Below are 10,212 nucleotides of genomic sequence, written 5' to 3' on the forward strand. Positions count from 1 at the left end.
GCTGGCCTCGAACTCAGAAATCCGCCTGCCTCTGCCTCCCGAGTGCTGGGATTAAAGGCGTGCGCCACCACGCCCGGCTTATTATTTTTTTTTTTTATGTTTAGTTGTTGATGCTTTTGTTTGTTTTGCTCTGTTTCCTGGGTTGGCCTCTCATTCGAAAATTTTGTATCTAAATCTCCTGGAACAATGTGTCTGTGTGTGTGTGTGTGTGTGTGCCAGCCATTATGCCTGGCTCTTGAATTTGCTTTTTTTATTAAACCTTGTTGTTTTTTTTTCTTTGCTTGCTTTTATATTTGTGTTTGTGTGTGTATGTTGTGTGTGAAGGTGTATGTGTGGAGGGCAGAGGACAATGTTTGGATCAGTTCTCATCTGCCCCCTTGTTTGAGAAAGATTTTCTTGCTTGCCGCCTTGTACACAAAGCTAACTGGTTGTAAAGATTTGAGGGGCTCTTTAGATTAGATTTCCCATATCTGTGTAGCAGCAGTGGGATTAAGGACACAGGTTCTATTGCAAAATGCCTTTTCAGGACCTAAGCTAAGTTCCTCACAACTGCATGGCAAAGGCTTTACTCACTGACCCATATCCCCAGCCCTAAAGTTTTGAGAACTCAGTGACAGTAATCTCTCATCTTATTATGTCTGAGGCTTCTAAACAAGTTTCTTTTAAAATATCATAAAATAATTTTCTGTGAAAATGGGCACATTATTAAGATATTTGATATCTAAACCTTTGAAGTCACACTCAATTTGATTTGCTTTTAATTACTTCCTAGAAACTCAAAGGTATATATATATATATGAAAAGTAATTTATCTTATTTAAACAATAAGATATTGTATCTAAAAGGCAGCTGATTTCATCCAGTCAGTTTCTGAAATATTTACGCTTCTGTACATCTAATACATTAGAAGCTACTAAGCATTCCTTTATATGTCCCAAACAAAATATGTCTCTCCCCACAGTTACAGGCTGCACATGGTTTAGATAGTAGCCCTTCATGATTAGATGAAAGCTAATTTGAAAGAAGGGGTCGACTGGGGAATCTGAGGTCATTAAATGCCTATGTGAGGTGAGTTTGTAAAGTGTGCTAAAAAATAACCTGTGCTAATACAGCAGAGATTGCCTCTATTAGGAAACCATTGGTATTAAATATATAGTAATCTCAAAGGACTTTTGTAATGCCCATTGATCTTGATTGTATTTCTTCTATGATAAAAGTCAACTTACAAGGCAGTAATAAACCAATTCATATATGTATTGTAACAATTACTATAATCATAGTGTATTTTTTCGTATCAGCTTTTATTTGGTATCTTGTTTTAGGATTATCAGAAAAAATGGGTTGCAGATATCAGTATCCTTTGCAACCCATGATAATTGATGCAAATGAATCAAGCACATGATGGAAAGCTGGTGATAAGCATGGAAACTTTTCATCCCTTCTACACAACTTCAACAACTGAAGCATCACTGTGTCCTGGAAAACAATCCATGAACATTGGACTTGAAAATCTCTATACTCAAATGAGGACAAATTATTCTTTTTGAGCCTCTATAATTTTAACTGTAAAATGAGGCCCGTAGTATCTTCTCCACAACTTGTTTTAAACAGGTTAAATGAGATGATGTATATGCAGAGCTTCAGATATATAATGTACTTGAAACCATAGTAGTAAGAGTGATTGCTTGAAAAATCCATGTCACCGGACACGAACCAGTGCCTACTTGGTTGTATATTTCTGTCTGTCTTTGTAATCCTGGAGGCAACGTGTCTTCATAAAATATTAACTGTTCCCAAATCCATAAAAACGTGGATTTATTTTCTGTGGGAGTCCTTTAAGTAGTCAAGCGTGAAAGTGAAAAGTGCTTTGATGGCCTTTCTCCTACTTAGTCCCTGAGATGGAGGAAACCAAAAGAGCCACAACTATATTATGTTAATGATCACAGTTTAAGATGCCCTGGACTCTCAATAAATAACCCATGATGTCCATAATCACGTTGTGACTCATTGTTCATAATCAAAGGACTTCCCTGACATTTATATACTCTGTTAAACTACCCATATCCCTGAGGCAGACAAGACATTGACAGGTGTTTTTTAAACCAATCATAGCAAGGCCATTCCAGCTGATGACCCAATGCATGTCAGGAGACTCAGTCCTCAGCTCAGGCCTTTATGCAATTATAGAGAAACTAACCTCTTATTGCACATTAATTAGGTATAAAATTATGAACTGTTCCTCTTTTAATTTGTGTCCTAACACTCAGTAATATTAGCTGGGTGATTATTTTTATATGCTTTAATAGCTCAATATATTTAAAGGCGGCACAAATGTCTTTTGACTACATTTTATTCTAATAGACAGTGTCAGGTACTTAACTCTCTGCTACTGATGTACTGTCCTCACCTGATGCTTGGACCTGAGCTGGCTGGAATCTGTACTTCTGGCTCCTACATGAACAATCTGTCCATCAGACCACTGATAGACCTGAGATTGCTGGTTAATCAGAAACATTCTCTGGTGAAAGAATAATCTCTTTTTTCTCTCAAGTTTACCCAACTTAGTTTGGCTCCAATACTATCCTTGTTAGACAACAAAAAAGTTAAACAAGCAAACAAAGAATCCAGAGATACAGTTTGTTGATGCAGACTGTGTCTTCCTTTACTCAGTAAATTTCTCTAGTTGCTAGAAAATGCTGTTAACACCATGATGTTATGAGAACTATGAGAATTTTACATTTTATCTTGAATCATTAGAACATTTACAGAATCACAGATATATGGAGCTATTGGTTGGTAAATTACACTAACTAAACTGAACCAGATTATACTCCTCCTAATATATTCAGAATATGTCTCTTTTTCCGTTTGTAATAACAACCTGCCTCTTATAGAAATGTCCACAACAGCTTAAGGATCCTATCAAAACTAAAGACAACGAACTACTCTTCCATCTCATAAGAACAAGTTAAAAATTAAAGATTAATTATGAGCCTACAAAAGTATCTATATCGATAACATAGAAACAATAGATAAATGCATAAACTCAATTCTAGTAAAGGAGAGACTAGCGTAAGCTTAGAACACAGCCCCTGAAAAAAGACAGGAAGCACCACCTGGAGAAGTAGTCTGAGTCTATGGAATAAAACTGCAAACATTTCCATAGGTTATTTCTCCTACCCTTGGCTATGGAGGAAATTATTATGGCTCTAATAGACACAATTTGTAATCTAATATCTATGTCATAGTTAGTAGAGAGTTATAATAGATTTTCAAACAGTCAACTAAATCTACACACATTTCAGCATCTCCTATATACATGATGCCTTTCTATTTCCCCTTGTGCCTCTGAGATAGCCAAAGAAAGGAGGACCTTAAGGTAATGAAAGGAACCCATTCCAGACACATCCCATGTTAGAAATTACTTAACATAGGTTAACATAGGTCTTCTAAAGATGAGCTGAATGATACCAAAAACAGCTCAAAAGGAAAAAAAATGCTCATTTTACAGGTCAAATGAAAAGCTCACTGACTAATTTGTGAGGGCAGCTCTGGATATATCCAGAACCTGGGTTTGCTCAGCTGGTCCCCTCAGAAATGACTGGGCAGTGTCAGCTTTAGGGGCATCTGAGTGTTTGCTCCCCTCTGGCTAGTTTGCAGAACTCTGGCAGGTGATTCTCATTATCTGTTACAAGTGTGTAATGAAATGCAGAGGTGACCAAAACCATGGCTGAACTCAACCTCAGTGACTCATCCTTTAGAAACAGCAGAAGCAATCGCTCTGCTATATATAGTGCTTTTCCTTCTTGGCCACTGAAGAAGCAGGAAAACTAAGCACTTTTTGTAGTTTGTTCACATATTTGAAGGCTATCTGATTGCATACTAACAGGTTGTAAAAATAAATGAAAAAGGGGGGGAGAAGGAAAAAATTAATGATTACTTTGAATAAAAGAAAATCCTTGAACACTTTGTTCTCAGTAGTAAAACCTGATACAGTAACATTGGTCCTTTTGGCCATGAATTGTAAATATGACTAAAGAAGTCCAGGCATAAGACAGTCTTACTACAAACTATCTTAATGTTGATTATTTTTAAAATGGTGTCTGGAAGAAGCATACACTAAGTGTATTTTTCGACAGTATTATTTAATTTAAAGTTATGCTCATATCTTCTTTAAAATTTGAGTTTTATAAAAAAATGAATTAGAAACATTCTGCATGGTTGAGGCCACTGGGACCAGGTTGAAAAAGTTAAATAGAAATAAAAGGGTTGGGGCTAACAAAAAGCAAAGTTACTGAAGAAACTGGTGTGTAAAATAAGAAAAGATTAGATCTTCCAAGATCCTCAATGAAAAAGAAATGATGTGATGCCAAAATATGTTATTAGATGATGAAATGAAAAAACAGACCCTATCAAGACTGAAGACTGTTCATTTTCAGTACATGAATCAGAGAATGATCTAGTCATACAATGAATGACTTTAAGTCATAGTGGATTCACAAAGGAATGATAAATCTCTTTCCAAACATGTTCACTCTGAGTGAGCTAAGACTCCCCTCAATGCTCTCCTTCCTCGGGCCAACAGACAACTTTGGAGCATTCATTGCTGGGAATTACAGTAGAAAACAAGAGAAGGGCATCTAACTTGGAGCACTGATTTGTAAAGGCATGTAACCAAGTCCGTCCCACAGAATTCAGCTCATCTTCCAAGGGTCAAAGCAACTTTAAGCTGGCCAGGAAGTGTAACATCTGCTCATCAGGAGGAAAGCTGACTATTTAATGAACAGTCCTAATAGCTGCAATATCCACGTTGCCTTCTGGACCCCAAGCAGAAGATTCCTTTTGCCATTTACAACATCAAACCCAAGATGGACTATATACTAACTTCAACATTCTTCTATGTAAGCCAGGTCAAGTGTTCATTCAACAAGATATGATTACATTTTGTCTATAATTCTTAACCTAAGATAAATTGTCAGCTACTCCAAACTCCAATATTCAATGATAGGGACTGGTAACTATCATCATCAGGAAAAAGAATGAATGAAAAAATATAAATAATTCACTGGACTTCAAAAGTTCTAAAATTATATCGACAAATCGCCCAAGGGTCCAATAGGCTTCCTGTATAGACTTCAGTTCTTGTTCCTGGAAGTTTTCTCTTTTCTATGTTTTGATCCTGGCTTTGCCTATGCTTGTCTGTCTATCTATCTATCTATCTATCTATCTATCTATCTATCTATCTATCTATTTATTCACACCCTTCCTGTACCCTCTCATCCCCCCTCTTCTTCTCCTCAGAGATTTTCCCCCTCAGGAATCCCCCTACCTTGACTAAGTATCTGCAGGATTAGGTACATCCTCTCTCATTGAGGCTAGACAAGGCAGCCCTGTTGGGATCAGATTCCACAGTGAGGTTTTAGGGATAACCCTTGCTCCAAATATTGGGGGACCCACGTGGAGACTGAGCTGCATGTCTGCTACCTATGTGCTGGGGCCCTTGTTCCAACCAGTGGATCAGGACAGTTATACTAGACTCCTGTCTACAAGCACAACAGAATTTGATTACCCATTTTTAAAAAATAATTATAAAATAATTGTTTATTTTATAATATGTGTATGATTGTTTTGGTTGCATTTATTTATGTGCGCCTTGTACTTACCTATGGGTGGTTGTGAGCTACCATATGGCTGCTGGGAACTGATTCAGGGTCATCTGGAAGAACAGCAAGTGCTCTTAACTACTGAGGCATTTCTCCAGAACCTTTGGCTGATTCCTGCTACTCCTGTTCCTCTTAGAAAGTCTTCTTTTTCTGTATCCCCTCTCCCCATTCTTCTTTAGCTGCTTTGAAATCAAAACTGGTACTGGTACTATGCTCCTGTCTACCAGAATCTTCAGAACCACAGGCCATTTTTCTTCCTTAAAAAGGAATACTGCACTTTTACCCATGCCTATGATTTTTTTCAGCAGTAGACTTCCTCAAAACCTTAGCAGCTTTTTAATGTCTAACTTAGGTATGAACACAGCACTCACATCTAGAATTCATTTCAAATATATATATATATATATATATATATATATATATATGTTATATATAATTTTATATATATGTAATTTTATTTATTTGCGTTTCAAATATTGTCACCATTCCTAGTCCCCTCCTCCTTGTACTCCATCCCTGTTTCCCTTAGCCACTTAGAGGGTATTCCCAACCCACCCACCCACTTCCACCTCACCCCTCTAGTATCCCCCTTCTTTGGGGCATCAAGCCTCCACAGAAGCAAGCACATCTCCTCCCACTGAGGCCAGACAAGGAAGTCCTCTGCTACATCTGTAGTGAGGGCTGCAGACCAGTATGTTCTTTGGTTGGTCACTTAGTGCCTGGGAACTCCTAGGGGTCTGGTTAATTGATACTACTGTTCTTTCTATGGGGTTGGAATCCCCTTCAGCTCCTTCACTTCTTTCCCTAATTCTTCCTTTGGGGTCCTGTAGAAGTGAATTAGTTAACCAGGTAACTGCTTTGGCTCCCAGCAGGTCGCATGTATGCTGTTCTGGCCCAAGAGCTCTCTGGATTCGCAAATGAAAGACACACAGCAGCTAATTTTGACATACCTTGACTAGCTCAATGATTGGACACTTCTAAAATTGTCTGTAGCTAGCAAACACTCCCTACCAGTATTCCTGTGTTATCATCTTCTAAACTCTATATTTTATCACTGCTCCCCCAGACCCAATGGGGAAGTGGCACGTAGGTGTAGGGTTCTGGGTGCTTCATCCACTCAACCACAAGGCAGGGTCGCTTGGGGAGTTTGACTGTGCTTATCCCAAGTGTTGGCCTGTAGGGAAGCCCGGAGGCAATGCTCTGGGGTGGGAAAGCACAGTCTGAGATGTGGGAAAACTGGAGTTGGCTTGGGGTCCCTGGGCCTGTGACAGGGCCAGGACTGAGTGGCAGATGGTTCTCAGGATCTTAGACATACTAGTGCCACAGGGAGTCTCTGAAGACTGAGCAAAGAGTGGGGGCCTGAGGGCTGCATCTAGCCTGGGGCCAGGGTGAGTGACAGAGGGGAGCTCGAGTTATTCCCATGGTGATTGTTGTCCTTGGCTTGATAATGGTTGTGGCTGGTAGTGCAGAGAGGCCTTCTATGGGAGACTAGGCTGTGGCTCTGTAGGTGAAGACCTTCTCCATGTCTCCTCATAGCAGATCTCCATGAAAAGAGCCAGTCTATGGTTTCAAACCATTTATTGTCATGGTGAAGAGTGGATGTATAAAACCATACCCACCTTCTCAGGGTAGGCCTGGGATTAAATGCCTTTTGCAGGGAAGAATGTCTAGGAAGGGAATCTTATTGGCAATATCCTCTGGAACTCTAGGTAGCCCATTAGCAAGGAGTTCTCTGTCTCTAGCATGACCACAGGTCACATCTCTTTCCCTATTGTCTTGGTCTAAGATATTAGGGATGCCTCCTCTACATGTGGAAGGGTTTGGGGGGTGCCCTTATGTGACTGATGGCCACAAATCTATGAGGAGGGGCCTGTAACTAGGTGATGGGGACCTTATTTATAAATAATAGTCAGAAGCTGGAAACAACCCAGATGTTCCACAAAGGAAGAATGAATACAGAAAGTGAGGTACATTTACACAATGGAATACTACTTACCTGTTAAAAACGAAAATATGGATTTTGCAGGCAAATGAGTGGAACTAGAAAATATCATCCTAAGTGAGGTAACCCAGACTAGAGAGGACAAACATGGTATATACTCACTGATAAGTGTATATTAGCCAAAAAGTTCAGAATGCCCATGATAAAATTCATAGATTGTATGAAGCTTAACAAGAAGGAAAGCCCAAGTGTGGATGCTTCAATCCTACTTAGAAGAGGAAAGAAAACAATCATGGGAGGTAGAGGGAGGGAGGGACTGGGATGAGAGTGGGATAGAAAAATAATGAGGGCAGGATCAGATAAGGAGGAAAACAAGAGAGAATCCCAGAGAGCCAGGATAATGAATATAAATATGCAGCAGTGTGGGATGGGGAATGGGGAAAACCACTAGAAAGTGAAAGACACCAGGGATGTGGCAGGCTCTCAGGACCCAGTGGGGATGACATTAGACAAAATGCCTAACAGTGGGAAGTTAGAACATGAAAAGACTACCTCCAGTAGATAGACATGCCCCCCCCCCAAATATATTTCTTAACTCCTTTTTTAAATTTCTGCATCAATTTTTTCTCTTTCTTTTTTACCATATGTACAAGCTTAGGCCAGGATGTAGTGGGATAGTCTGGTGTTCAATTCCTCTCTAAATGGTTTCATTCTCCTGAAAGTATTTACTGTGTGCTAGCTTAAGTCATGTAAAATGTTTTAGTAAATGGGACAAACAACATTGCTCTTGACATGATCTTTGTTCAAGGCCATCTACTCAGCTTTGGTTGCCTGCCACCATGTTTCTTCCAACTCCACAAGTTCCTCTATCACAAGATTCGATTTTGTTTTTTCATAGCTTTCCATACACTCTGCCAACAGTCATGGGATCACAAGAGATTGACGGAAAATACCCTGGATTCTCACCCACACAGCATAGCAGCAACCCGCCTTCCATTGTAAACAGTTTCTCCTCGTCTGTTCAGAAGCCAGGGTGGGGAATGACCAGGAAGGAGTCTCTGCTTCTATGTTGATGCAACTTTGGTTTGATTCCCTTGTGGTAGGATTTCTCCTTCCTTCTGAATACTCCTTAATCTTCTAAATCAAAGGTTATGGGTTAATCAATAAATATTTTGTCATTTTCTGCCTTCTTCACTCACTAAACTGCCACACACATATCCACAGTGTAAGTATTCTAAGAGATTCAACATTATATTCCTTCTCTCAACTATAGTTTTCTCTACCAATCTTCATTTCAACTGGCAAAAAAGAAAGAAAGAAAGGATAAAAAGAAATATAGAAAGAAAGAAACCAAAATCAGTAACATTAGACTCCCAGAAGTGGGACTAGGATGTCAACCCTGTCACAGACTTTCTATCTACAATCTGTCCTGCCTGAAAGTTGTAGATGTGCCAGGGAAATGGTGGTACAGAACTTGTGGGAGTGGCTAACCTATGACTGGTCCAACTTGAGGCCTACCTCATGAGAGGAAACCCATGTCTGACACTGCCTGGATGGCCAGAAGCCAGATGGATAGCTCAGAGACCCCAGGATAGAACCAAACAGGACAGACAAAAATAAAAAAGTGGGGAGAGTCAATAAAATGGTTCTTAATGATGTTCTGCTATACTAATAGCTTGATGCCCAGTTGTCATCAGAGAGGCTTCCTCCAGCAGCTGATGGGAGTAGCTGAAGAGAATCACAATCAAACATTAGGCATAGCCACTGGAACCCAGCAGAAGAAGGAGAGGAAGTATTTTAGGAGCCAAAGGGTCAAGGACACCACAGGAACAGAGGCTACAGAATCAACTAAGCAGACCTCATAGAGGTTCACAGAGGCTGAAGCAACAAACACAGACCCTGTAAGGGTCTGAGCTATAAACTCTGCATATATGTTATGGTTATGTAGCTTGGCATTCTTGTGGGGCTCCTAACAGCAGGATGGGGGTTATCTCTGTTTTATTGCCTGTGGTTGGAATCCTTTCCCTCATACTTGGTGCCTTATCCAGCCTTGATATGAGGACTTGGGCCTTGTCTTATTGACAATTTTTATGACGTGTTTGGTTAATATTCTTGGGAGACATGCTACTTTTTTTTAAAGATTTATTTATTTATTATATGTGAGTACACTGTAGCTGTCTTAAGACACACCAGAAGAGGGTGTCAGATTTCGTTACGGATGGTTGTGAGCCACCATGTGGTTGCTGGGATTTGAACTCTGGACCTTCAGAAGAGCAGTCGGGTGCTCTTACCCACTGAGCCATCTCACCAGCCCGCTCCTTTTTGTTTTTAAGGGAAGCCGAAGAGGAATGAGTTTGGGGTGGGGTAAAGGTAGGGGGGAGGTGCTGGGAGGAGTGGAGGAAGGGATACAATGTATGAGAGAATACAAAAGAAAAACCAGCATCCATTGTTTTTGTAAATCTTTACTTCAGATAATTTGCCCTAAAAAACATGATATCAACTAGATGTGTTTTCAAAAGTATTGCTATCAGGACATTTTCTTCCTTCCTTCCTTCCTTCCTTCCTTCCTTCCTTCCTTCCTTCCTTCCTTCCTTCCTTCCTTCCTTC

Source organism: Mus caroli, chromosome 8, assembly GCF_900094665.2.
Source record: "Mus caroli chromosome 8, CAROLI_EIJ_v1.1, whole genome shotgun sequence".
NCBI lineage: Eukaryota > Metazoa > Chordata > Mammalia > Rodentia > Muridae > Mus > Mus caroli.